Raw genomic sequence first — 17,283 nt, 5'->3', positions numbered from 1 at the left:
ATTTCAGAAATTACATATTTCAGTTCTTGATTTTCCATTTAGTTCTTTTTTTTTTTTTCAGTGTCACTTTTTCTACTGAGACTTCCCATTTCTCTGTTGAGCTTTTTAATGCATTCAAACATGTTTTGTTTTACTACACTGGGATTAGTAACAAAAGACACTTGAAAATCTTTACCAGTTAGTTCCAAAATCTGGTTCATTTCAACTTTAGATTTGATTTCCTTTTCTCTTGAATGTATTCAATTTTCTTGATTTTTTGTGTATCGGGTACATTTGTATTTTATTTTTCATATTAAGGCCACTAAGTTGAAAATATTTTGGTTTTTAAATTTTTATCCAGTACGCATTTTCATAACAGGTATTTTTGTTGGCTGGGCTTCTTGTGTGACAGCTGTAGTCTCTGTTCAGATCTTTTGCCTTTGGATGGATTGCTTTTAGTCTATTCTATGTATGCATGTTTTAGGGTTCTGTCATTGATATGGGTAGAGAAAGTTAATGGAGCCCTTCTCTGGTTCTTTCCCCTCTGGGATTCTCTCATTCTCTTCAGTATTTGCACCCTCTTCACTTCTCTATTATAAGTCTCCAGGCCAGAGAAGCAAACCTTTTCTCTCTGAACACAAGTGTTGAGTTGCCTATCTTTTCTTCTTAGGCAAGTATGCTCTCTCTAGCAAAGTGTGCCTGCTTCTGTTCATACTCTGGCAACTTCATGGTAGCAGCTCTCATCTCATTTCAGTTTTTGTCTTTGAGCTGCCTTGAGTTGGTTCCATGCATGGGTGGAGATCAACCAGAAATGTGGATAGAGGGCTTTTGTGGAAACCATTGTCTGGCTCTATCTCTTCTAGGATTCCCTGTTTATAGTTTCCTATTCACTTTTCTGATTCTTAGCACCAGAAAGATTGTATCCTCTGCAGCTACATGTTTTTGGGGAATTGCCCTTAGTTCCAGGTCCAAAGGCAAAGAGATGAGAATTTCCTTCTACAGCTTTCACAGTTTCCTTTCCTCCAAGTGAACATGAGCTCTAACTGGAACCTGCTCTGTTTCCTCCCCAGTACTTTAAGGTATTTGCTTTTGTATTACGTTCAGGTTTCATAGTTGTTGTTGTTGTTTTTAATAGGGAGGGAGGTCATTTGGTAGAATGTTAGTCTATTATACTAAGAAGCAGAAACTCAAAAACTCACATGGTGTTAGCAAAGAGCAGACAAACTTCCAGTTGGTTTTATTGCTGTTTTAAAATTCCCTGTAGGCACAAACCCCGTATTGTTTGCATGCATGCTAGACTGCTTCAAACACAATCCCCTAACCCCTAGCATGCCACAAAAACAGAATTAATATTTTCACCCAGTTTAGAATAAAACGTAATGATATAAAAAGTGTAAACACACTTTTTGAAATTAAATCCACCCAATTTCAAGAAAATATGAGCTACTTAATTGCAACTTGATATAATTTCATTTGAATTAGGGTTTCTAAAATACTTGTTTATCATTATATACAACAATATGTTTGTGATATTTTTAGGTGGTAATAATGATTAGAACTGTTTCACTCATGCCCCATTTGGCCCTGCTTATCTTTAAAGGTATATATATCAACCTGGAGTTATTGGCACACTCTTTGCAATGTAGCAAACTGCTTCAAAAAGGAAGTCTGCCCATGTGCACTGGTTTCTAACACTCATTAGCGATAAGTTGATCTCTTAACCATTTAAATTATGCCTTTGAATTTCCTTTGTGAGATAAAAGTATCATGAGTTGATCTGTGCTTTTAAAACTTTGGTGCTATCTTTATTTTGGTGGTGATATTTATAGGCATAGTTCATAAACATAAGGAATTATTTCAAATGTTCTAAAATGTCATAAACAGACAATCACTCTTGCTGGCCTTCATGGAGCTCACACCCATTGCACCATGCCCTCACAGGAACCACAGAGAAGTCCTGATGGGGAAGCAGTCCTGCCACCTACGCTTTCTGTGATAAGGGAGAAAGTGGAGACTCGGATTGGAGCGGGAGAAAGGCAAACAGTGATCAACAATTTGCCTGAGGAGACAGAAATCACGAAGTGAGTATTTTTGCTCCTGGTTTGGCACTCTGTGGGAATGGAAGGAACCTAGAGAATAAAGAGGAGAGGAAGCTGGAAATTGGGATGTGTCACCAAATCTCTCCTTTCAATCTTATTTTCAGTAGTCTCCTGATTTTTTTCCCATGTGATTAGTCCACATTTTCTTTGTGTCCTCTAAGGTATCGCTGGAATTTAGTCCTTGTGTTGGCTAAAACCCTTTATCAAGTACTACAGCCACTGACATTATGGAGGGACTCTAAAGGCAGAATTTGGAGAACTGGAATGTTTCTTTCTCACCTGTATTCTTTTCTTGTCCTACAAAGCGTCATCTGAATGCCTGCAATGACTTTACACAATTTGATGAAGTTTTAGCATTGTCTGTGCTTCTATGTGGAGGACATGATTAAATGATGCTTTTCTTGTAAAAAAAAAAAAAAAAGGAAAACCTCGTTTTCCTTTATTACTGATGCTTCTCATTACACAGCACACTTCTATAATTTTATATTTACCCATATGACTGAAAAGCTATTTTTCTATCAGTCTCTTTTAATTTTCCAAATTTCTACTCAATTAAATAGTGCTTAGAGCAGTGCTTTTGTGGTTCCCCAGAGTGCTTTATTTCAGTGACTTTCAATAAGTGTTTCCATTTTTTTTAAGCAAAATTAATATTATTACACTTTACCGTTAAAAGGAGATATACTACAAAGCATTTACCTGTCAGAGGGTAAATCTGATTTTAAGCAACTATTCTTTATTTTATTTTCCTATTAAATTCCAGGAATAATGAACCCAGTATGAATTTTATATCATTTCCAAACAAAGCAAAGACAGGACTTATTACATAAATAGACTATAAGTACCAATAAGCAACTCTATAATAACTACAAAAAGTAAAACTTGCTCATTAGACATGGTGCTAAAATGAAACAAAATGTAAGAATGATTTAATAAGGAAAGAATTTTCAAAAGAAAAAATCCATATTCGTGACAGAATTTGAAATACAGTTTTTAAAAACAAAATGATTAAAAATTAGATGAGAAAAAGTCTCATAAGTTAATGAAAAAAATTTTGGAAAACAAAGATATTCCTAACATATTAAATGAAGAAAGAATTTGTAATTTACACATAGGAGATTATGGGAGGTTTTATGATCTGAAAAGATCAGTGGTATCACTGGACTGGTCAGAGGTAGGTAAAACTATAACATACACAGCAACAGTTCATTAGGATCTGTGTTCCCACCAAATATCATGTCGAATTGTAATCCCTAATGCTGGAGGAGGCACCTGGTGGAAGGTGATTGGATCATGGAGGGAGTTTCTCTGGAATGGTTTATTACCATCCCCTTAGTACTGTCCTCACAAGAGTGAATGAGTTCTCTTGAGATCTGCTCCTTTAAAAGTGTGTGGCACCTTCCCCCTCTCTCTCGCTTGCTCCTACTCTGGCCATATGATGTGTGTGCTCCCTCTTCATCTTCCATCATGATTTTAAGTTTCCTGAGGTTTCCCCAGAGGCTGAGCAGATGCCAGCATCATGTGTCCTGTACAGCCTGTGAAATCGTGAGCCAATTAAACCTCTTTCGTTTATACCCGGTCTTAGGTATTTCTTTATAGCAATTTGTGAATGGACTAATACACTCACTGTTAGTTCTTGCAGGACCACAGTATGTATTGTGCATGGTAGAAATAAGTCCTCAAAAACAGAAAACCAGAAACAAATTTGGTCAGCAGATGTTTAAAACTGAAGTAAAAATGTTCTTCTCCTATCTTTTCCTAATTTTTAGATGAATGCCCCCATCCTAAGTAAGCCCATAATACATGATACTGGCCAAGGAAATTACCTTTTTGAACCTCAGTTTGAATGTCTCTGACATGGACAATTGTCTGCCTCATAAAGGTAATGAGGGAGATTGTTAGATAGTATTTGTGGAAGTGCTCAGATTTGGAGATCAAGAAATGTTAGTTGTTTGCAATTTTCTTTCTTGTTAAATCTGGTATTCTATCTACATTTAGGGAACAAGCAAATCAATACAGACTTACAGATATAAACTACACATATTTAACTTCCTAATTTTTATTCCACATTTAATCTTACCTTGCAATAGATTGTCTTGTAGTCACCTCCATTGAAATCCAGGCTTTAATTTCTCTAAATTGTAATAAGAGGACAGATGTGGCAGCTCATGTCTGTAATGCTCACACTTTGGGAAGCCGAGATGCGTGGATTGCTTGAGCTCAGGAGTTCAAGGCCAGCTTGGGAAACACAGCTAAACTCTATCGCTAGAAAACAAAAACAAAACCAAAAATTAGCTAGACATGGTGGCATGTGCCTGTAGTCTCAGCTACTTGGGAGATTAAAGTGGGAAGACTGCTTGAGCCTGGGAGGTTGAGGCTGCAGTAAGCTGTGATCGTGCCACTGCACTCCAGCCTGTGCAACAGAGTGAAATCCCATCTTAAAAAAAAAAAAAAATGTAATAAGAAATTCATATAGAATCCCTGTTCATTCTGCTTACTTATGACTCACAATAACATTTATACCATTTTTAACTCTACAATGGCTACGAAAATATGACAGAAAGTGATTTGGTGAAAATATCAAAACCCTTTTTCTCTCCTACATGACTCCACATACGTGACCTGTACTTAGAAAAAAGTCCTCCACATCTCTTGCCCATTTCTAGGATAAAATTTGATAGTGTCAGATATAAAGGAAGTATCAGAGAGTCAGTAAATAATAGGACCAAAATGATATGAATCAATAAACAAACCAAATCTGATTTGGCAAAAGAGTAAGTTAAACATAATGATTTGAATTTTGCTTGACACGTCAGAATATCTTTTTTTGCATTAGAAAAATATTTCTTGATGTCTTGGAAAAGAGATTAAGGATGATCTTCTTTAGATTGCCCTTGTGTACAAATAGGAATTCTCGTGACAGTTTTATCATATGTTGTTTAATCATTCGAAGTAAACAAAATCAGCTTTTCTTTTGTTTTAATATTTTGTCAATACATGCCTGCTTATTAGTTTATCCCAAAAGACATTTGAACTAAATTTCAAGCATAGTAATAGCTAGGTTGTGTAAAACAATATAATAGATATGTCTTACTGGATTACAGTCTACTTTAATTTTTACAAAAGTAGACATAAATGTTGGACCCATTTAAGTAAATTCTGAATAGCAAAGACTTGGAATCAACCGAAATGTCCATCAATGACAGACTGGATTAAGAAAATGTGGCACATATACACCATGGAATACTATGCAGCCATAAAAAAGGATGAGTTGATGTCCTTTGTAGGGACATGGATGCAGCTGGAAACCATCATTCTCAGCAAACTATTGCAAGAACAGAAAAGCAAACACCGCATGTTCCCATTCACAGGTGGGAACTGAACAGTGAGAACACTCAGACACAGGAAGGGAAACATCACACACCAGGGTCTGTTATAGGATGGGGAGAGGGGGGAGGGATAGCATTAGGAGATATATCTAATGTAAATGACGAGTTAATGGGTGCAGCACACCAACATGGAGGATGTATGCATATGTAACAAACCTGCACATTGTGCACATGTACCCTAGAATATAAAGTATAATAAAAAAAAATACACTAAATTGTTGTTTCCTTTGATTGGTCTCTTTTTATAATATTATGATTTCTTTGTCTCTAGAATTTTTCCAGTTTTGAAGATACATGTTTGTGTTCAAATCTTCTAGTTGTTGCTTTTATATTTTTCAAAATATTACTTTTGCAAGAAGCATAGGCATAACAACTGTCAACTGTCAAGACTGGATTTCAGGGCATGTGAAATTTGGAAACAGAGGAAAATGGGTTTGGTATAATAGTGGTATTTTGACAGTAAAAAGTGATCTGCCATCACTGGTAACAGCACACAGAATGTACTTCTAAATTCAATCATTCACTCACTAAATTCATGATTTTGCTACAACAGCATACTACTACTTAGACTGTCATTTACTTAATATTTTTGTTAAATCAACTTATTTTTAAATATATAGTTTATAGCATTGCCTTAAGCAATAATATCTATGAAATTGTGGTATTTTAATGACAGGTTACTTATTTAAAAATATGTTAAAGTAAATCCATCACAATTAAAATGAAAGATTGTTCACACGAGTATCCTATAAAATAATCTTATATACCACATGTAGTGTAATACTGATCTAGCTTACATTTCCCTTATTATCAAAGCATAAACAGGGAAGGGCATGGGTGCAAAGAAAATGCAACAGACAAAATAATTTATCTTCATTGGCTTATATGTTATTTATTTATAATGTGTACATCATCTTTCATTTTTATTCCTAATATTTTACTTTGTTTTATCTCTTTATTGGCTTTAACCTTGCTGAAATGTTATGTATTTTGTAGGTTATTTTAGAAATAGGCCTTAAAATTAATTTTAAATACTAATGTTAAAATGGCTTGTATTTCACTAATTTCTACATTTACCTTTTCAAAATTCTTTCTTTGGCCTTTAGTTTGTTAATCTTCTTCTATCTTCTCAAGTGGAATCTTTAGTTCTTTCATTTGTATTTCCTCTCTCTTTAGTATAATTTTAGTCACATTTCATAAATTTCAATACACAATAATGGGTTAATTTATAATTAGTTTGTAACTGATAGTTTGATATTCTCTTTATATAAATAATTGCTTAGGATGCTGTATTGTTTTTTGATTTCTATTTTCAGAATTTTCAATTAGTTTCATTTTATTTGTTTATCTTTTATTAAATTCTAGCAGTTTGCATTGTAGCAGAGGATATTGTTACTACATTATTTATTTTAAATATTTATTACATACTAAGTTTCAAAAAAACTCAACAAATCTTTGATAAATATTAATGGATGTAAAAAAAGTCTTCTCAATTGTTACTAATCTGATTGACAGTTTTCCAAAAGATAAAGAAAGTGGGAATCCTCCCCAAATCATTCTATGAAGCCAGTATCACCCTAATATCAAAACCAGGAAAGGATAAAACTAAAAAAGAAAACTACAGACCAATATCCCTGATGAACATAGATGCAAAAATCCTCAACAAAATACTGGCTAACTGAATCCAGCAGCATATCAAAAGGATAATCCAGCAGCATATCAAAAGGATAATCTACCATGATCAAGTGGGTTTCATACCAGGAATGCAGGGATGGTTTAACATCTGCAAGTTAAAAAATAGGATAAACCACATAAACAGAATTAAAAACACAACTCACATGATTTTCTCAATATATACGGAAAAATTATTTGACAAAATCCAGCATCCCTTTATGATTAAAAACCTCAGCAAAATCGGTATAGAAGGGACATACCTTAAGGAAATAAAAGCCATTTGTGACTAACCACAGCCAACATTATACTGAATGGGAAAAAGTTGAAAGCAGTCCCCCTGAGAAATGGAAAAAGACAAGGGTGCCCACTCTCACCACTTCTATTCAAGATGGTACTGGAAGTCCTAACCAGAGCAACCAGACATAAGAAAGAAATAAAAGGCATCCAAATCAGTAAAGAGGAAGTCAAACTGTCGCTGTTTACTGATGACATGATTATATACCTAGAAAATCCTAAAGACTCATCCAAAAAGCTCCTAGAACTGGTTAGTTAATTCAGCAAAGTTTCAGGATACAATTCTAGCACAATGTACACAAATGTAAACAAATCAGTAGCCCTGCTATACACCACCAGTGACCAAGCTGAGAATCAAATCAAGAACTTAACCCCTTTTACAATGCCGCAAAAAAAAAAAAAAAAAAAAAAAAAAAAAAAAAAAAAAAAAAAGCTTAGTAATATACTGAACCAAGGAGGTGAACGACCTCTATAAGGAAAACTACAAAACACCACTGAAAGAAATTATAGGTGACCCAAACAAATGGAAACACATCTCATACTCATGGATGGGTTGAACCAATATTGTGAAAATGCCCATACTGCCAAAAGCAATCTATGAATTCAATGCAATTCCTATCAAAATACCACCATCACTCTTCAGAGAATTAGAAAAACAATCCTAAAATTCATATGGAACCAAAAAAATAGTCCACATAGCCAAAGTAAGTCTAAGCAAAAGGAATGAATCTGGAGGCATCACATTACCTAACTTCAAACTATACTATAAGGCTATAGTAACCAAAACAACATGGTACTGGTATAGAAACAGGCATATAGACCAATGAAACAGAATAGAGAACCCAGAAATAAAGCCCAATAGTTACAGCCAACTGATCTTCAATAAGGCAAACAAGAACATAAAATGAGGAAAGGACTCCCTATTCAACAAAAGGGGCTGGGATAATTGGCAAGCCACATGTAGGAGAATGAAACTGGATCCTCATCTCTCACCTTATACAAAAATCCACTCAAGATAGACCAAATCTAAGACCCGAAACCATAACAATTCTGGAAGACAACATTGGAAAAACCCTCCTTGACACTGGCTTAGACAAAGATGACTTCATTGCCAAGAACCCAAAAGCAGACACAACAAAACCAAAGATAAATAGATAGGACTTAATTAAACTAAAAAGCTTCTGCACAGCAAAAGAAATAATCAGTGGAGTAAACAGACAACCTACAGAGTGGGAAAAAAATCTTTGCAATCTATACATCCAACAAAGAACTAATATCCAGAATCTACAAGGAATTCAAACAAATCAGCAAGAAAAAAAACCAAACAATTCCATCCAAAACTGGGCTAGAATAGATAGTTCTCAAAAGAAGATATACAAATGGCCAAAAAAATATGAAAAAATGCTCAACATCACTAATTATCAGGGAAATGCAAATTAAAACCACAGTGTGATACCACCTTACTCCTGCAAGGATGGCTACAATCAAAAAATAAAAAACAAATGTTGGTGTAGATGTGGTGAAAAGGAAACACTTTTACACCATTGGTGGGAATGTAAACTAGTACAACCGCTGTGGAAAACAGTGTGGAGATTCCTTAAAGAATTAAAGTATGTCCACCATTTGATCCAGCAATCCCACTACTGGGTATCTACCCAGAGGAAAAGAAGTCATTATACAAAAAAGATACTTGCACACCCTTGTTTATGGCAACACAATTCACAATTCACAATTGCAAAAATATGGAACCAGCCCAAAAGGCCATCAATCAACAAGTGGATAAAGAAAATGTGGCATATATATACCATGGAATACTACTCAGACATAAAAAGGAACACAATAATGGCATTCACGGCAACCTGGATGGAATTGGAGACCATTATTCTATGTGAAGTAACTCAGGAATGGAAAACCAAACATTGGATGTTGTCACTCATAAGTTGGAGATAAGCTATGAAGAGGCAAAGGCATATGGGCCAGGTGCGGTGGCTCACTCCTGTATTCCCAGCACTTTGGGAGGCCAAGGTGGGGGATCATGAGGTCAGGAGTTTGAGATCAGCCTGGCCAACATAGTGAAACCCTATCTTTACTAAAAATACAAAAAAAAAAAAAAAAAAAATTTTTAGTCGGGCCTGTTGGCAGGCTCCTGTAATCCCAGCTACTTGGGAGGCTGAGGCAGGAGAATCGCTTGAACCCAGGAGGCAGAGGCTGCAGTGACCCGAGATCATGCCATTGCACTCCAGCCTGGGCAACAGAGTGAGACTCTGTCTTAGAAAAAAAAAAAAGAATGATACAATGGACTTCAGGGACTTGGGGGAAAGGATGGGAGGTGGGTGAGGGATAAAATACTACACATTGGGTACAGTGTACACTGCTCCGGTTTGGGGGAGGGGTGGGCAAAATCTCAGAAATCACTACTAAAGTACTTATACATGTGACTAAACACCACCTGTTCCACAAACACCTATTGAAATTCAAAAAAATTCAAAAAAAAGTTAAACAAATAATTAAGTAATAAAGTAAAAAAAGAAGTCTTCTCCACAGGGTAAAATATCTTGATATTTTTAAAGAAAAATATGTCAAAATATTTCAGAATATGTGTTACTTTTTAATTGTTCTGAGTATTATTTTAAATAATCTCTATCTATATATCTATGTCCTGTATGAATTGGTATATTTGTAAAATGTGTATAATAACAGTACCTCCCATAGGCTTATTTCTAGTATTAAATGAGTTAGCTTATGAAAAGCTCGTAAAACAATACTTGTATATAGAAAGTGCATTAGCAGCAGCAGCAGTATAAAAATTTATAAACACAGCACATGGAGAATCAGTATAGCATGGTATAAGCTTTAGATTCATATTGCCTGTTTCAGCTCAGGTTCTCTGGAAACTGGATTCAGAGAGATTTTTAATAGAGGAAGCTTATTGGAATGAGGTCTCTGGATTACTAACCCTGGATGTGAGGGAAGCCAAATTGGGCAGAGAGAGAGTTTGCACTGTCAGGTAATCAAATCAAAGGCCTCAGCCCAGTCCCACAGGTATCTGTAGAGCTAAGATGGTCCCCAAATTGTCTCAGATTGAGGCAAGAGGGTGTGGCCTTTATAGCACTGTGAACACTCATCAAAATTTATTGAAATCACTCATCTTAGGATGACCTCACTCCTATTTTCATTGTTACAGATTTTTATATTTAAAAAATTTATATTTAAAAATTTTATTTATCATTATTGTAGCGGTGACTAAGAAGTCAGCAGAAATATGTTTTAAAAATGGCAAGTCTAGCATTTTTTATCAAAAATTTATTTTAATGTTTTTCATTGAGATGCTATTTCACCATCTTTAATATTAATAGTGTTAAGTAATTTAAATCATGTCAGGTGTGTGTACTCTGTAATCTTTATAGTATGAGTTATCAGTTTCAGACAAATTTAGGTTAACATACGCTACTATGAAACTGGAGTCCTCTAATTCTCTTTTGATTTTTATGGGTTTGATTTACATACCCGATGCCATCATATTTTTTCCTCCCTGTTTCTTGCTGGCTAAATATGACATTCTTTGCTCCATTGTTTTTCTTCTACTGGTTTGGAAGTTATATCTGTTTTGGAAGTCATATCTGCTTTCCTATTGTGTGTTCTTGTTAAACTACCACAGCCAAGTTCATGTTTTTAAGTTTTATTAGTGTCTAGAAGTAACTGAGTGTATGTATTCCCACAATAAAAATGAAGTCTTAGAACTGATTTTTTTTATAATTCTGATACATTTCTGATTTAAAAAGATGCATCAATTTCTGTGGTTGACAGAATACCTCCTCACTTTCTTCCATCCCCTAATGTTCATGTTATAATCCATGGAGCCCGTGAATGTTATCTTACATGGAAAAAGGGACTTTGCAGATGTGATTAAATCAAGCATGTTGAGATGGGGAAGTTACATTGGATGGGCTCGATGATGGAAGGATAAAAAGCAAGGAACAGTATGCCATTTTTCTATTGCTGGTATAAGATATAACCATACATTTAGTAGCTAAATGCAACACAAGTTTATTGCTTTACAGTTCTGGAGGTCAGAAGCTGAAATGGCTTTTACAGGGCTAAAATCAAGGTGCTAGCAGAGCTGCATTTCTTCTGGAGGCTTTAGAGGAGAAAGTGCTTCCTTGCTTTTTGCATGTTCCTTCTGGTGGCTCTAGGGGAGAATTTTTTTACCTTTTCCAGGTTCTAGATACTACCTGCATTCCTCTATATGGCTCTTCTTCCATCTTCAAAGTGTCACTCCAACCTCTACTTGCATCTTCACATTGAATTCTCTGACTCTGACCCTCCTGCTCTCCTTTTATCCTTGCAACTCCATTGGGCCCACTGGATCATCCAAGTTGATTTCTCCATCTCAGGATCCTTAACTAAAGACATCTGCAAAACCACCTTTACCATGCAGGTTAATATAGTTACAGATTTGGGGCTGTCCAAACGTGGACACCTTTGGAGGGCCATTATTCTACCTACTACAGATAGATTCTCCCTTAGAGCTTCTGGAAGAAACGCTATCTTTGATTGTGGCCCTGTAAGACTCAATTTAACATTTCTGAACTTCAGACATGTACAATAATAATTTTGTGTGGTCTTAAGCCACTACGTTTGTGTGGCTATGTCACAAGAGCAATAGGAAACTAACATATCTTCCTTCTCCTGTATAAATCGCCTTCTGAACACTTCAGTGCATTCAGTGCATTAAAAGCCAATCAGTCATTTTGGTTGGAAGTCAACTTTTAATCAGTTTTGTCCTAAAGTTGATTTGAACATGTGTCAGTTTAATTACCCTCTAGAATATGCAAATCATATCAATGTCATATCTATTAACATCTAAAGAAAAATCCATCTAGCAATGTTAATATGTGAAAGGATATTTTTTCATATTTGAATCATGTTCCATCAATTGGATTATCTTATTTGTGTGCTTAATTAAAGGTGAGGAGGTGTTCTTTATTATACTAACAAAAATATGAGATACCTAGTATTTTACTGCATATAAGATAAAATATAAGCAATAAGATAAATATTGCTGCTAAATATATGCTGTAACTTTAAAAAGCTGGTGTCTTTTTATATTTATGGAATAAGAGCATGTTAATTTTCATGCTGGACAAAAACAATTTGATTTGCAATCAAAGCTGGTGAGTTTTCACAACTGCCTTTGAAATAAAATATAGGGTATATTACAAAAATATACATATGTATGTATATAGTCATGCATCACTTAATGATAGGTATATGCTCTCAGAAACGTGTCCTTAGGCTATTTCATCATTGTGTGAACATTATAGAGTGTAGTCCCACAAACCTAGATGGTATAGCCCACTATACACCTAGGCTATCTAGTAGGGCTTATTGCTCCTAGGCTACAAACCTGTACTGTTAATGTACTGAATACTGTAGGCAATTGTAATACAATGGTAAGCATTTGTCTATCTAAACATAGAAAAGTGACAAAGTGATTTAAAGTTGCATTTCCTGATGTAACTGTAATCAATATCAATGTTGCTTTTCCTGGCTGGGCATGGTGGCTCATACCTGTAATCCCAGCACTTTGGGAGAATACAGTAAAAATATGGTATAAAAGATAAAAAATAGTACATCTGCATAGGGCAGTTAGCATGAATGGAGTCTGCAGGATTGGAAGTTGCTCCGGGTGAATCAGTGAGTGAGTGGTGAGTGAATCTGAAGGCCTAGGGCATTATTATACACTACTATTGACTTTATAAACACTGGACACTGAGGGGGCATTAATTTATAACATTAATTTTCTTTCTTTAATAATAAATTAACCTTAGCTTACTGTAACTATTTTTACTTTGTGAACTTTAAAAATTTTAAACTCTTTGACTCTCGTAAGAACACCTAGGTTAAAACACAAACATGTTGCACAGCTGGACAAGATATTCTTTCTTTATATTCTTATTATAGAAATTTTTTCTATTTTTGAAATTTAAAATTATTTTTCTCTTTTTATTGAGACAGGGTCTCACTCTGTCACCCAGGCTGGAGTACAGTGGTGCGATCTTGGCTCACTGCAACCTCCACCCCTCTGGCTCAAGCGATCCTCTTACTTCAGCCTCCTGAGTAGCTGGGACCACAGGCATGCACCACCACATCCAGCTAATTTTTGTATCTTTCTTGCAAAACCCTGTCTCCACCAAGAAAATAGCATGGCTATTTTAACAATATTGCTTCTTCCAATCCATGAGTATGGAATGTTTCTCCATTTGTTTCAGTAGTGTCTTGTCCCCCTCTTTCACCTCCATGTTTGTATGTTTCCTGGGCTCAAGCAATCCACCCATCTCAGCCTCCCAAAGTGCTGGAATTGCAGGCGTGAGCCACCATGCCCAGCCTAAATTCTTTTTTTTTTTACTTTTAAACATTTTTGTTAAAAACTAAGACACAAACACACACATTAGCCTAGTCCTATACAGGCTCAGGATCATCAATATCACTGTCTTCCACCTCCACGTCTTATCCCACTGGAAAGTCTTCAAGGGGCAATAACACACACATGGAGTTTCCATTTCCTATAACAATGCCTTCTTCTAGAATACTTACGGAAGACCAGCCTGAGGCTGTTTTAGTTAGATTTTTCTTTTTTATAAAAAGAAGTACACTTTAATATAATGATAAAAATTATAGTAAATCCATGAGCCAGTAACATATTTTGTTATCACTATTATTTATGCATGACATATAATTGCATGATATATTTTTATATTACTGGAAGTGTATATGTTTGATTACATCAGCATCTTTACAAACATGTAGGTGATGCACTGTGCTACATGTGGGTACTGCATTATGCTATGATGTCATGAAGTTACTAGATGATAGGGATTTTCCAGCCACATTATAATCTTATGGGACCGCTATTGTATATGTGGTCTGTTGTTGACTGAAACATTGTTATGCAGTACATGACCATGTGTATATGTATATGTGCATTGTACACACACACACACACACAGATTGCAGGTCCGTATGTTTCCCATGTCAGTTGATAATGGATGACAAGCATTAGTGCAATTTTACATAAGACTGTTTTTCATTGTATTATAAACATTTATCTTGCTTTTAATACTGAAAACTGAGTTCATCTGTTGGTGTTCCTTTTTAAGGTATTTGATAAATTTTGGAAATACTGAGACATTTCCAAAGAGCAATAGACTATATTATGTAGTTTAGGAAATTGAAGATAAGATAACTAGAGAAGTTTATGCAATCTGATAACATGGCTAATGTGAAAGAATACAAATTTCTATGTCTCTAAGTTTTCTAAGTATAATAATTACAAGTATTATACAATTTTAATAATATTAATTAATATCATCAATTGGATCTTAAGTGCCTTTTAGTACAGGAAGATTATTGTAATTCTCATTATAGAATGATTCATAGTTTCATTAATGATTCTGTTCTACTTGAAGAATTAGAGAATAAAAGAATAAAATGTATATATAGGATACAGCATCTAGAATGCATTAGCTTAAAATATTCATCACCATGCAACAATATGGTTATCCCTGTGTTATTATTATTCCTTGTTATAGAGCTTTTCCAGCTCTTAAAGTTCCAGATCTTGTAGTATTGTAAATTTTAAAATTCTGAAAATATTTAAATTTGAAAATATTGGTTTTTATAGGGAAATGTGTTGTTTAGGAGACAGCATATGAACAGTTTTATTTAACAACTGGAGGAAAATGTAAAAAATGCACTTTCCTGAAAGGCAACCCTTATTTTGATTCATTAGAACTTTAGTAGTCATGTATGATTATTGTAATAATGATAACAAACATATAAAGCCAGGGCTCCTGGAGAGGTGAAACTCCAGGGGAAAAAATTCTATAGTGAGAATCATACAAATCAACTTGCAGCTTTGTTCTGGAGAAAGTAGAAAGACACTCCTGTTTCCTCATAATGACAGGTCAGCTGTCACATGAGTGGGAACAAAATGTACACAATTATGATGGTTCAAATAAACTCTGAAGAAGAAAGCCTGAAAAGGTAGTTTAAATTTAAAGCCAACTGGTAGTTCCAGAAGGCATCTGATAAAAACAGATGCATATTTTGTCTGTAGGAAATTCTTAAACGTAGGCTTTGGAAAATTTCCAAAGTTATGTCTTCCAGAGGAAAATGAGTTCACAATCAAACATGTCAAAATAAGTAAGAAAATAATTCATCATGACTAAGAATCATTAGAAAAAATAAATATTTACCCACAGAGACTAAGTCTTAAGATTATCCCATACACTATATAAAATAAATATGTTCACAAAATCAAGGTACAAAAATCAGTAGCATTTCTATACACCAATAACATTCAAGCTGAGAGCCATATCAAGAATGCAATCTCATTCACAATAGCCACACACAAAAAATAAATACTTAGGAATCCAACCAAGGACGTGAAAGTTCTCTACAAAGAGAACTACAAAACATTGCTGAAAGAAACCATGGATCACATGAACAAATGGAAAAACATTCGGAAAAACAACAGTCATGAAAAAATTAAAATATCTAGGAAACATACAAACATGGAGGTGAAAGACGGGGACAAGACACTACCGAAACAAATGGAGAAACACTCCATACTCATGGATTGGAAGAAGCAATATTGTTAAAATAGCCATGCTGCCCAAAGCAATTGACAAACTCATTGCTATTCCTATGAAACTGATGGCAGCGGTGGGCCATCTGGAGCAGCTACTGCCACTGTGATGGGGCTGCACCCTTCATGGAGCCAGTTGGAGCTGGGAGTAGGCAGAAGCCCCACCCTCCCAGATGTAGCTGCAGCCATCTAAACCATGGCTGCAGATGTTGGCCTCCCACTCCACAGAGCAAGCATGCAAACCCAGGCATACCTGCACTCTTGGGGACCTGGGAAGTGCCCCCACTGCTTTCTCAGAGCTACCCACTCTGCTAGCAGTTGAACACTAGTTGGGACACCCTGGCTGTGGAAAGGAGCTGCCCCTTGTGGGTTTCTTCTGAGCTGTTCTATTGCTAAATAAAGCTCCTCTTCGTCTTGCTCACCCTCTACTTGTCTGCATACCTCATTCTTCCCGGGCACAGGATGATAACTTGAGACCTGACAAATGAGGCTAAAAGAGCTGCAACACAAACAGGGCTCAGACATGCCCCCTGCTTGCCATGTTGGGGGTGAAGAGAAGGAAAGAAGAGAGCTGTAGCCCTTCAGTGACTCCAGACCTGGGAGCTCCCTGAACCAGGGCTGTGATTCCCTCTTTGAGTTCCTGGAGTCTCCAACCTTCTAGGTACCACCATGTTCCTTGGTGTCAGCCGTGGAAGCTGCTTGCAGTGTGCCTGGTCCAGCCACAGCCTCACAGAGTGCCAACACCTGTGCTAGCATCTGGAGCTTCCTACCCTGCTGCAGCAGCTGGCATGACTGTTTACAGTGGCTGGACCCCATGTTCACCCACACACCCCTTGCCATTCTGCGCCTTACTCACCCCTTGCAGGCACAGGACTCAGGTTGGTAGTGTGAGCTGAGCACAGTCTGCCAGGCTGAGTGAGTGAAATGAGCCCAGTGGTCCCGAACAAAACTCAAGCAAAGGTGCCACCAGCCACAGAGGTTTCTGATCAGAAAAATGATACCCCAAAGATCCCATAACAAAACAACCAATGTCATTTTTCACAGAACTAGTAAAAACTCTGCTAAAATTCACATGGAACCAAAAAGAGCCCAAATAGCCAGAGCAATCAGAGGTAAAAAGAACAAAGTTGGAGGCATCACATTACTGAACTTCAAAGCATACTATAAGGCCACAGTAGCCAAAACAGTATGGTCCTGGTAG

At 36.0% G+C, this 17,283-nt stretch overlaps 1 long non-coding RNA gene across 3 annotated transcripts in view; it reads right to left on the bottom strand.

Moving 5' to 3' along the window:
- Window positions 1-17,283, bottom strand: part of LOC105485634 (uncharacterized) — a 376,161-nt gene that overhangs the window by 202,289 nt on the left and 156,589 nt on the right. For all 3 annotated transcript variants that reach the window (XR_011612670.1, XR_011612668.1, XR_011612669.1), the window contains exon 5: window positions 4,156-4,340. This is a non-coding gene — a long non-coding RNA (uncharacterized lncRNA). The remainder of the gene's footprint in view (window positions 1-4,155; window positions 4,341-17,283) is intronic.

Source organism: Macaca nemestrina, chromosome 14 (assembly GCF_043159975.1).
Source record: "Macaca nemestrina isolate mMacNem1 chromosome 14, mMacNem.hap1, whole genome shotgun sequence".
NCBI lineage: Eukaryota > Metazoa > Chordata > Mammalia > Primates > Cercopithecidae > Macaca > Macaca nemestrina.
This window is presented reverse-complemented; position numbering and strand designations above follow the sequence as displayed.